This window comes from Sceloporus undulatus, chromosome 6 (assembly GCF_019175285.1).
Source record: "Sceloporus undulatus isolate JIND9_A2432 ecotype Alabama chromosome 6, SceUnd_v1.1, whole genome shotgun sequence".
NCBI lineage: Eukaryota > Metazoa > Chordata > Lepidosauria > Squamata > Phrynosomatidae > Sceloporus > Sceloporus undulatus.
Window position 1 is genome coordinate 808,216 of NC_056527.1, and position 9,267 is coordinate 817,482.

The 9,267-nt window shown below is 42.5% G+C and overlaps 1 pseudogene; it reads left to right on the forward strand.

Annotated features, from left to right (window-relative positions):
* Window positions 1-1,999: 1,999 nt before the first annotated feature.
* On the forward strand, window positions 2,000-2,600 carry LOC121932810 (annotated as a pseudogene).
* The last annotated feature ends 6,667 nt before the right edge of the window (window positions 2,601-9,267 follow it).

A 9,267-nucleotide genomic window follows, 5' to 3' on the forward strand; every position in this document is an offset into this window, starting at 1 on the left:
ATTATTCTGTGTGTGGGACAAACAGACACCGCGCTCTCACCTCTGCACCCGACTCCAAACAAACCATAGGTTACGTTATCATATGTAGATCCGATATTGCTTCCATCCCAAAAATGGTTACGAGAGAGTGGCATCCCAGAAAAGCAATCCCATTTGCTATTGTTTATCACACACAGAGCATAACAAGGAGTTAAAAGCACATCTACAGATGGGTCCATTGTGGTATTGGTCCTACCAAAAAGGGAGACAAACAAATTCCCATGACAGACATAGACTAATACCTTTATCGAGCATGCCTCCCAAGTGTCATTCCACAAGTGCACAACATACACATGCTCCATGAAGGTGATTCAATTGGGGAGAGGGTCCTCTTTTTGCCTACAAACAGCCCTACCAGAAAGGTGTTTTCCCTTGCAAAACTCCAAAACACACACACACAACAGAGGTCTCATAAGCCTGCCTGATTCCATGCCCCATCCATTTTCCAGGGCATGTTCCTCCAATTTTCTCTCCGTCTTCAGACTCTCCTTCCAGACTTCCAAAATGCCTCTCTTCCTTGCCTTTCTCCAGCAGCTCTCAAGCCGAGGAGCCCTGAAGAGAGGAGTTGTGTGTATCACCTTAGGCGATGATAGGAGTATTTTCCCTCGTTTTGGCAACAGGAATAAAGGCCTATATGTAATGGTAAAGGGAATAACAACCAAAGTCCATCTGAGTGGCATTTTCAATTTGGGCGGATGATGCAAATGGCATAGGCTATTAAATCATTCCCGCAGGCAAAGTGGACAATGTACATCTTGGTAGTTTGCCATAATTATACTTATTGCCTGATTGACCTCCCACATTTTCTCCCTGCGTTTCTCTTCTGATTGCATGCAGCTCAACGTGGAAAGCAGACTACGAATTGGTCCCTAAACCTCGGAATGACCCTGCATTGTCCCCCCTTAATTTACTTTCCAGTTTTGTCCCATGTGAGAATGTCCAATGAAAAGAGCAGGAGCAGCTATCCTGCACATAGGCAGACTCCTGGATAATCTCTCCCATGTCCTCTAATAGGGGGCTTAAAAGTGATATCCTGCTCCCTTTCTCCAGTAAGCTAACTGGAAACCAGTGCAGATATGGTGGACTCCGCTGAGCAGACCTAGTTTGCCAATCTAACTCCCAGTCCGCCTTAAGCCATTCCCCCTTCCCAAAGGCGGCCTACTTACATTAGATTAACAGCAAGCCAACCCCGCCCATAGGTGGAACCAGTGTTCATTGATACGCATGACAGCTGAAATGGTTTGTAGGATAGGTATCCTTGGACCCTTCTGCCAGTACTGACCTAAATCCCAATACACTTTCTCCTGTTTCCATTGTTGTATCCAAGAATAAACCTGAACAGGGCTTGCTCACCACCACCCCATGCCCTTTAAAAAACACTTCGGTGGTCCTTGAGTCACCTTCTATTACAAGACCACCTCGCTGAGTGTAATCAAATCGGAGAGGAATTTCTCTTAACATTCGAATGACAAAGAAACGTGGGGCCAAAAGGATTCATTTAACAATAAAGTCGCTATAGTTTATCGAAATTTACATGAATGCTCATTCATATTGAACTCTGGCTCCCCATTGCCCGAAAATAACATCTGCCATTGCCTGCCTATTTCTTTTGGCATTCTCTTCATGAATTTCACCCCCCCCTTTCGTTCCTTTTAATCTTACAATCTCCGTTTCAAATCAAACGTCTCTCCGGTGCAAGTATCCTTTAGTCATCCATCCTAGGTTCATTGCAGACGTCTCCCGTTTTTTCTTTCTCAATGGAACTGTTTGAGATGGTGCCTCTCAATGTATCTCCCTTTGACGAAAGTCCCATACCGTCCTGAACTCCTTCATCTTGTAGTACTTCAATGCATTTGCGTTCAAGCATGCCATCGGATACACTTCCAATTCCCCTTGTCTCGAAAACTCCTCTGTTCCTCCCCTTCTGTCACCAATTGGTCCTCTCAGAACCTCAGAGTGGATGAATCCGCAACTGCGCCTGATCCTGGTTGCAAGCACCGGCGCGTGGGAAGAGCGCGACGGGGAACACGACCTCGCCGGAGGGAGTTGAGTCCGTCCTGGCACCAAGGACCACCACTTGAAGTCCCAAAAAGGGAAAGGAAGTGAAGGAAGTGGACATTGCTGTGATTGACACGCCAGCATGTTTTGATGGCGATGTCTCCAGGGAGATCCTGTCCCTGAGATCAGGCGCTGCGTGCGCTCTCCAGTCCTGGCCCTCATGGCTTGGTCTTGTCACCACAGCGGACGCTATCACCGCAGAGACAAAAGCGGCGGCCAACAAGTCCTGGCTGTGTTTGGGGAGGAGCTTCTGGGTACATGGGGTCTCTCTTCACCCGCAAAGAGGATTTAGCGGGGGTCCCTTGGAGGACTACGTTGGGCTCAGACAATGAGGGTCTCCAGGGGCTGATTCGGAAGTGTGGGGGCGCTCCTTGCCTTCAGTAACAAGGCAAGATGGGAGAGGAAAGGAGAGGCAGGTCTCTGAACTGAGGATAGTAGTCCAGGGAATACTCCAGGAGAATCAGGGGAGGCATTACTCCAATGAGCTCTACTTGGAGACATGACTTAACGGATGGAGATTCCAGTCTTCATGGCGGAGAATGGAGGAGGCAGGCGAAAGACAGGAGGAGGCTGGGATGGAAGATAATGGCGTGATAGTGCTGCTTGGTTTTACTTTTCCTTTTTGTTCCTTTTCTGTTTGGTTGATCTTAATAAGAGTCATCTTCTGGTTACGGAAACGCATGTGGACAGTACCATGTCAAAATATAGAAATCCTTCATGCAGAACCCAGTCTGCAAACGCATTGTGGCTTGAACAATGAAATAATGTATCTATATGACTTGGAAATACAGTCAAATTTACAAAAACTTATCGTTAAATGTACAAAAGCACTATACAGTAAAACAAGCCTACCTTTAAATATTGTTCTTTGCATACTGGTGAATGATGATGAACTTATTGATGAAAGTCAGAAGATGGGAAACTTCTAACTGTCTTTTTCTGGAGGGGATTTTGATGGAGATTTACAGTGTTTGTAATTGATGTCAACCACTTTTGAACCTGAAGAATGGGGCGATTGGCTATGAATGCAGATGTGGAGTCTTGAAATAGGAAAGCACTGACATCTTCTCTTTCTCGAAGGTTCTCTGGTAAGGGCTGTTGGTTTTGGTAGCCCTCCATGTATATTGAGCTTCTTTTTCAAAACTGGGGTTGACTTTTCCCAAACGAAACTGTATCCTCTGTTTGGCAATCCTTCTTCAATTTAGAGTCCGTCTACCCGGGCTTAGCCTAATCCTCAGGTGGGTCTTCCTGTTCTCTCAACAGCCTTCTCTGTCCTTCAGGGAACAGCACACCATCATCCATTTGGGGCCTCTTCATGTAACCAAGCCATTCTGCAGCACTTCAGGCTGGCCTTCCCATTCCCATCCCATGCCCTGCCAGAACACTCTGAAGCAAGTCCTCCGCTGGATCCTCAAAGCTTCAAAATGGCCCATGAGTGTGAAGATGAGTTTCTTTCCAGCCAGGTGACTGTTTGTATGGGTATCCCACTGTACATCACCATAGAATCCTAAGTTGGAAGAGACCCAAGGAGCCATCCAGTCCAACCCCACTCTGCCTGCAGGAATCACAATCAAAACATCACTGACCCATCACCAGGCACTATCCCAAGTGTAGAATGAGGAACCCAGCCATGGGCCATCTCTGGGTGGCCTCATTCTGCTCTTGAAGTCGTGATCCATGATGGTGGCAGGCACACTAAGATGGCGTACAGACTGGCACTTTGTGCCGGCCTGTAAGGCAAAGCTATAGCGCCGATCCACACGCTGGATGCCATGACTTCGCCCCAGTCACATCATGCGCCTCGCATCCTTCTAGAAAGCGCACAGCAATATGGCGCAACTCTGATGCTGCATTTAGATGATGCTGTACAAAAGAGTTCTAAAGCCATACTGTGACACTTTTAGAGGGGGCAAAAAGGAGCTGCACATTTTGTGGCTCTTTTTGCACCCTCCAGAGGCCAGATCAAGGTTGTGGCTGCATGCGCTGCGGCCCCAGTCCAACCAGTAAAGGGGGGGGGGGGGTTTGTCATTGAGGAAGCAGATAAGTACTTGGAAAGCTCTCGGCTTGCCAATTTCTTTCTTTAATGAGTCTCAAAGGTGTTGCAAGATCTTCTACAGATTAATTTTACAGACTAACAAAGCTATCTTTGAATTGCTACTGTATAGAAGTGTTCATGATGTCTCTGTGATGTACAAGTATTCCTGCTATATTGTGTACACTTGTTCATATCACTAGGGTCAGGGGCACAAGACCCCCAGAATGTGAAAAAATGCAAATAACAAAACACCATGTTTTACATGAGAGGACACCTCTCTAGAAATCTCTAGGTCCTCCAGTGCAACTCTGTGGTCATAGAATAATAGAAATCAAAGAATCACAGTGGAACCTCACCATAGGCAGGCGCACCATACGTGCTTTGAGTATATGCGCTTAAGCCGCGGCTCGCGCCCGGGGCAGAAGGGGCGGCGCATCCCATTCAGTTGAATGGGCATGCGTGCCTGTTGCACCGCGCCATGCCCATTGCACCCCGCGCCCTCCGCGCTGCCGTGCACGAGCCCAATTGTTTACAATGGGGCTCGAGCATAGGCGGAAATCGCCGATACGTGCGGGATCCGGAATGGATCCCTGGTATGGCGAGGTTCCACTGTTAATAGAGTTGGAAGAGACCCGAGGGCCATCCCCACCAACCCTTCTGTATTCTCTCTAGGAATCTCTAGATCCTCCATTGCAACTCTATGGTCAACATCCAACAGACACTGACTATAGAACTGTGCTGGAAAGCTATAAAGGCCTAGTAGAGTGTTCTCTCTAGGTCTCCAGGGCAACCCGTGGTCAACCTCCAACAGACCTGAGAATAGAACTGTGCTGGAGTGAGCTAAAACAACACGGCTGGTGGCAGCAGTAAGCAGCGATGGGTGGGATAAGAGAGAGGACAAGCGGAGGCACATGAGAGCATAAAAAAAGCCAAGAGCTGCTCCTTAATTGCCCAAACCATAGAGGTGATGGTCCTGTGAGCCAGCCTAAAACTCACAGGCCATTTCCCTACACAACACACAACCCAGACCCTGTGGACCAAGGGAGGGGTTTCCACTCCAGGGGGGGGATCATTGGGGGCCGCTATTGAAAGAATTCTTTAACAGCAAGGTCAGGAGTAGAGGTAGAGTTCTAGAGCAGCCAGGTAGTGTTTGGGTACTCCTAAATTAGGATATTGACCTCATTATTGGTTTGGGATTCTGATATCGAGCTAATTATAGTCCTACAAAAAATAGAATTTCAAATTCGCAAAAAAAAATTTTTGATTGATTGTTTCTCGATTATTGCTAAGTATATTTCTGATAGAAGGATTCTAGATATGCCTCTCGAAAAAAGAATACATCGAAAATCACAAAGGATGGATAGCCCCAGAGTGAAACACAAAGAGTCTCCAGCAAACAATTGGAGATAAAATCAATAATTCCTGCAAGAATTAAGAGAATTTAAAAATCTTTTAAAAAGGGATAAGCGGATTGAAAGAGAATAGAAGTGAATTCAACAAGATATGCATAAAGAAATAGAAACATTTGCAGAAAAAATTGAAAAAATTAGTAGTGAAGTTAATAAGGTCAAACTGAATGGTGGGGAATCTCCGAAACAAACTTTATGAAAGTATTAAGAGTAATAATATTAGTAAACCGAGTAGTAGTAGGTAGTTTCAAAGTCTGTCGTAGTAAGTTTCTAAAGTAAACTAGGTCGTAGTAGTAGTAAGTAAAGAGTAGCGTTAAGAGTAAGTAGAGTGGAGAGAAGAGTAGGTAACGTAAGTAACGTTAAATAGTGTAGAAGTAGTAAAGTAAGTACAAAGTTCGTTAAGGTTCACTGTAAGTGGTATCAGAGTTAAGTAAGTATAGTTAGTCTATTTTTTTGAATTAGAAAGAGCGTAAAATGTCTGTTAACCCCAGTGTAAACAGCAGGTAAATAGCAACATTAGAGATGAAACTAAACTGGATTACCGCGAACAAATGATAATCCACCGATTATGAAAAATTCGATTATAGAGAAATAAAAATACTCACTCAAACCCACTGCCCCCCCCCCTCCCCCCCCCCACCCCCCCGCCCAGGGGGGGGTTCCAGAGGAAACCTTGCGGTAAATGCTTCCAGACAGAATTATCCATATCTAGCGAAAATTATAAATGGACCAGAATGGACTTTTGGATGCAGCGATCGAAAAAAAGTCTTTAGACTTAAATTCAAGAATAGCAAACAAAGGAAGATCGAGGGATATCTTGATAACGCTTTTTACAAATTCGGAATAAAAGCCGAAGTGTTCCAACAAATTTAAGGAAAAAGTGGCACTAGAGGATAAACCCTATTGACGTTTATAACGGAGCTACCATTAAATTCCGAAATTAAACAAAGACAAGGAGACGGTTTTAACAATCTTCTTTTCAAGAAAAGTGCTGCATCAACACAAGTGGGGCATAATGCGGAGGTATTATTGTGTTTCAAAACAAACCAGGAGGATGACACACTCTCAAACACAGTTGAAAAGGCAAGGATTTTTCAAATAAAATTAATTTTCTTCATTAGAGGGTAAGCCAGACAGAAGGGGGACATTTTATTTGAGCCCTAAACGAATAATAGACCGAAAGATAAGACGAAAAATGATTTCAAACGATTTAAGAACAGAAAACACCAAAAGTGAGCGTAATATAACAAGATCTTTATACGAGAGAAGGAGAGGAGGGGCCACCCCACCAAGGAGCAACATAAAGTCTAGTGGGAGAGAAGACTAGCAAGAAGCCCACGGCGATACAGATAGGATAGGAAATAACTAGCCTCACAAATCAGGCTCGATACGACTAAGGTCTGGAAGTTAAAGGACTTACTGCAGAGTAATGAAAAAGAAAAATCAAAATATTACAATTCTTATAAAGAAAGACAAGTATGATACCCGTCTTCAAGGAGACAAAATTAATGATGATTTAGATCTAAAAACATTTAAAACACACTAGCCTTAGGAAATATGGTTGTGTGTGTGGTTCAAAGACAAGAAAGAGCGAGTGAGACCTTTATAAACTAAGAAATATGGAAGTCGAACTCAGATTGACAAAGATACCGAAGGAAGATATGATAGAAGAGGATATGGAGAAAAAATATTAATGTAAAATATCTGCGCATAGAGAAAATTAGGGGTCCGTTTGTTCCACAGTTAAAAAAAAATTGAGCATATACACAACAAATAGCGTGTTGTGGCCTGGGGATTAATGGCGTGTTAAGACCAGGAAAGAGATAGGAAATCTGACGTCTATAAAACGTAACCAGGGGCAATTACACAAGTGCGGATTCCAAGATCAGATAACAGATGAGCAAGATAAATTAGCTCCGTGCTGGAATAACATCCGGGGAAATAGAATATAGATATATAATCATAGAGGCTTGGAAGGACCGCAAGGTCCATCCAGTACATACCCCTGCCATGCGGAAAAATCCAATCAAGCTCGTCGACAGATGGCCATCCAGCCTCTGTTTTTTTTTGAAGATCCTCCACGGACCGGGCTAGGATCATTACACTCGAGGTAGTAAGTGCATTCCACTGTCGTAACAGCCTATGTCAGGAAATTCCTCCTAATGTTGAGGTGGAATCTCTTTTCCTGTACTCCATTGTGTCCTGTTCTCTGGAGCAGCAGAAAACAAGCTTGCTCCCTCCTCAATATGACATCCCTTCAAGTATTTAAATAGGGCTCTCATATCACCTCTTAACCTTCTCTTCTCCAGGCTAAACATCCCCAGCTCCCTGAGTCGTTCCTCATAGGGCAAGGTTTCCAGACCTTTCACCATTTTAGTCGCCCTCCTTTGGACACGCTAGTGGGTATACCTTCTTTTCAGACAGCCATAAATCCTACTCTAGGTTAGACTTAGTCTTAGTTTCAAGGGAATTATCCATGAGAGTAAATAAGATGGAAATTGCACCAAGATTCCTTTCAGACCATAATCTGATAGAGCTGTTCATACAAAAACGGAATCTGGACAATTTTGGATGGAAATTAAATGATGACTTATTAAATGACGAAACGTTTGTGAATAAAATGAAAGAAGAAATAAAGTTCTATTTTAAAGAAAATGACACTGAAAATATGTCAATGAAAATAATATGGGATACAAGCAAGGTGGTTGTAAGGGGGTTGTTAATGCAGAGGGCTAGCAAATTGAAAAAATCCAGACTAGAAAAAAAGACACAACTAGTAAAAGAACTAAAAAAGAAAGAGGAGGAATTAAAACAATGTCCACGTAATAAAAATATTCCAGGAAAAATTAAAATATTAGAAAAACAAATCCAGAAAGAGATTACAGAAGAGGTGGCATTTGAATTTAAAAAAGTTAAACAAAACTATTTTGAAAATGCTAACAAAATTGGAAAATGGTTAGCTATTAGAACTAAGAAGGCTAAGAAATCAAAAACGATAGTAGAAATTATGGATAAGGGCAAAATAACAGGAAAACAAGAAAACCTAAAAAAAATTAAAGAATATTATCAAGCATTATATAAAGAAAGTAAATCAACAGAAGACATTACAAAAGAAATGAAGAGATATTTAGATAAAAAGAAAATTGAGATAATAACTAAAGATCAAAGAGAGAAACTAAATGCTCCGTTTGATAAAGATGAGATCTTGCAAGCAATACAAAAATTAAAAGAAGGGAAAACTCCCAGCCCAGATGGCGACACTGTCAAATATTGTCAAATATTGAAAAGGGAATTGGCCGAACCATTATGTAAGACATTAAATCAGATAGCGGAAGAAGGGAAACCTTCATCTTGGGATAAGGCGACAATTGTGGTAATACCCAAGGAAGGTAAAGATGTTACATTGGTCAATAACTACAGGCCAATTTCCTTATTGAATGTAGACTACAAAATTTATACAACTATTTTGGCGGAAAATTTAAAATGATATTGAATACTGTAATCAAAAGAGATCAAAATGGCTTTCTGCTGGGTAGACAAATAAAAGAAAATATTAGAACAATTATTAACTTACTTGAATATTATAAGAAGAACAAAGAAAAAAACTAGCCTTGTTCTTTATAGACGCTGAAAAAGCATTCGACAACGTAAAATGGGAATTCATGTTAGAAATGCTAAAAAGAATGGATTTGGGAGAAAGATTTATAAATAATGTCAAACAGATTT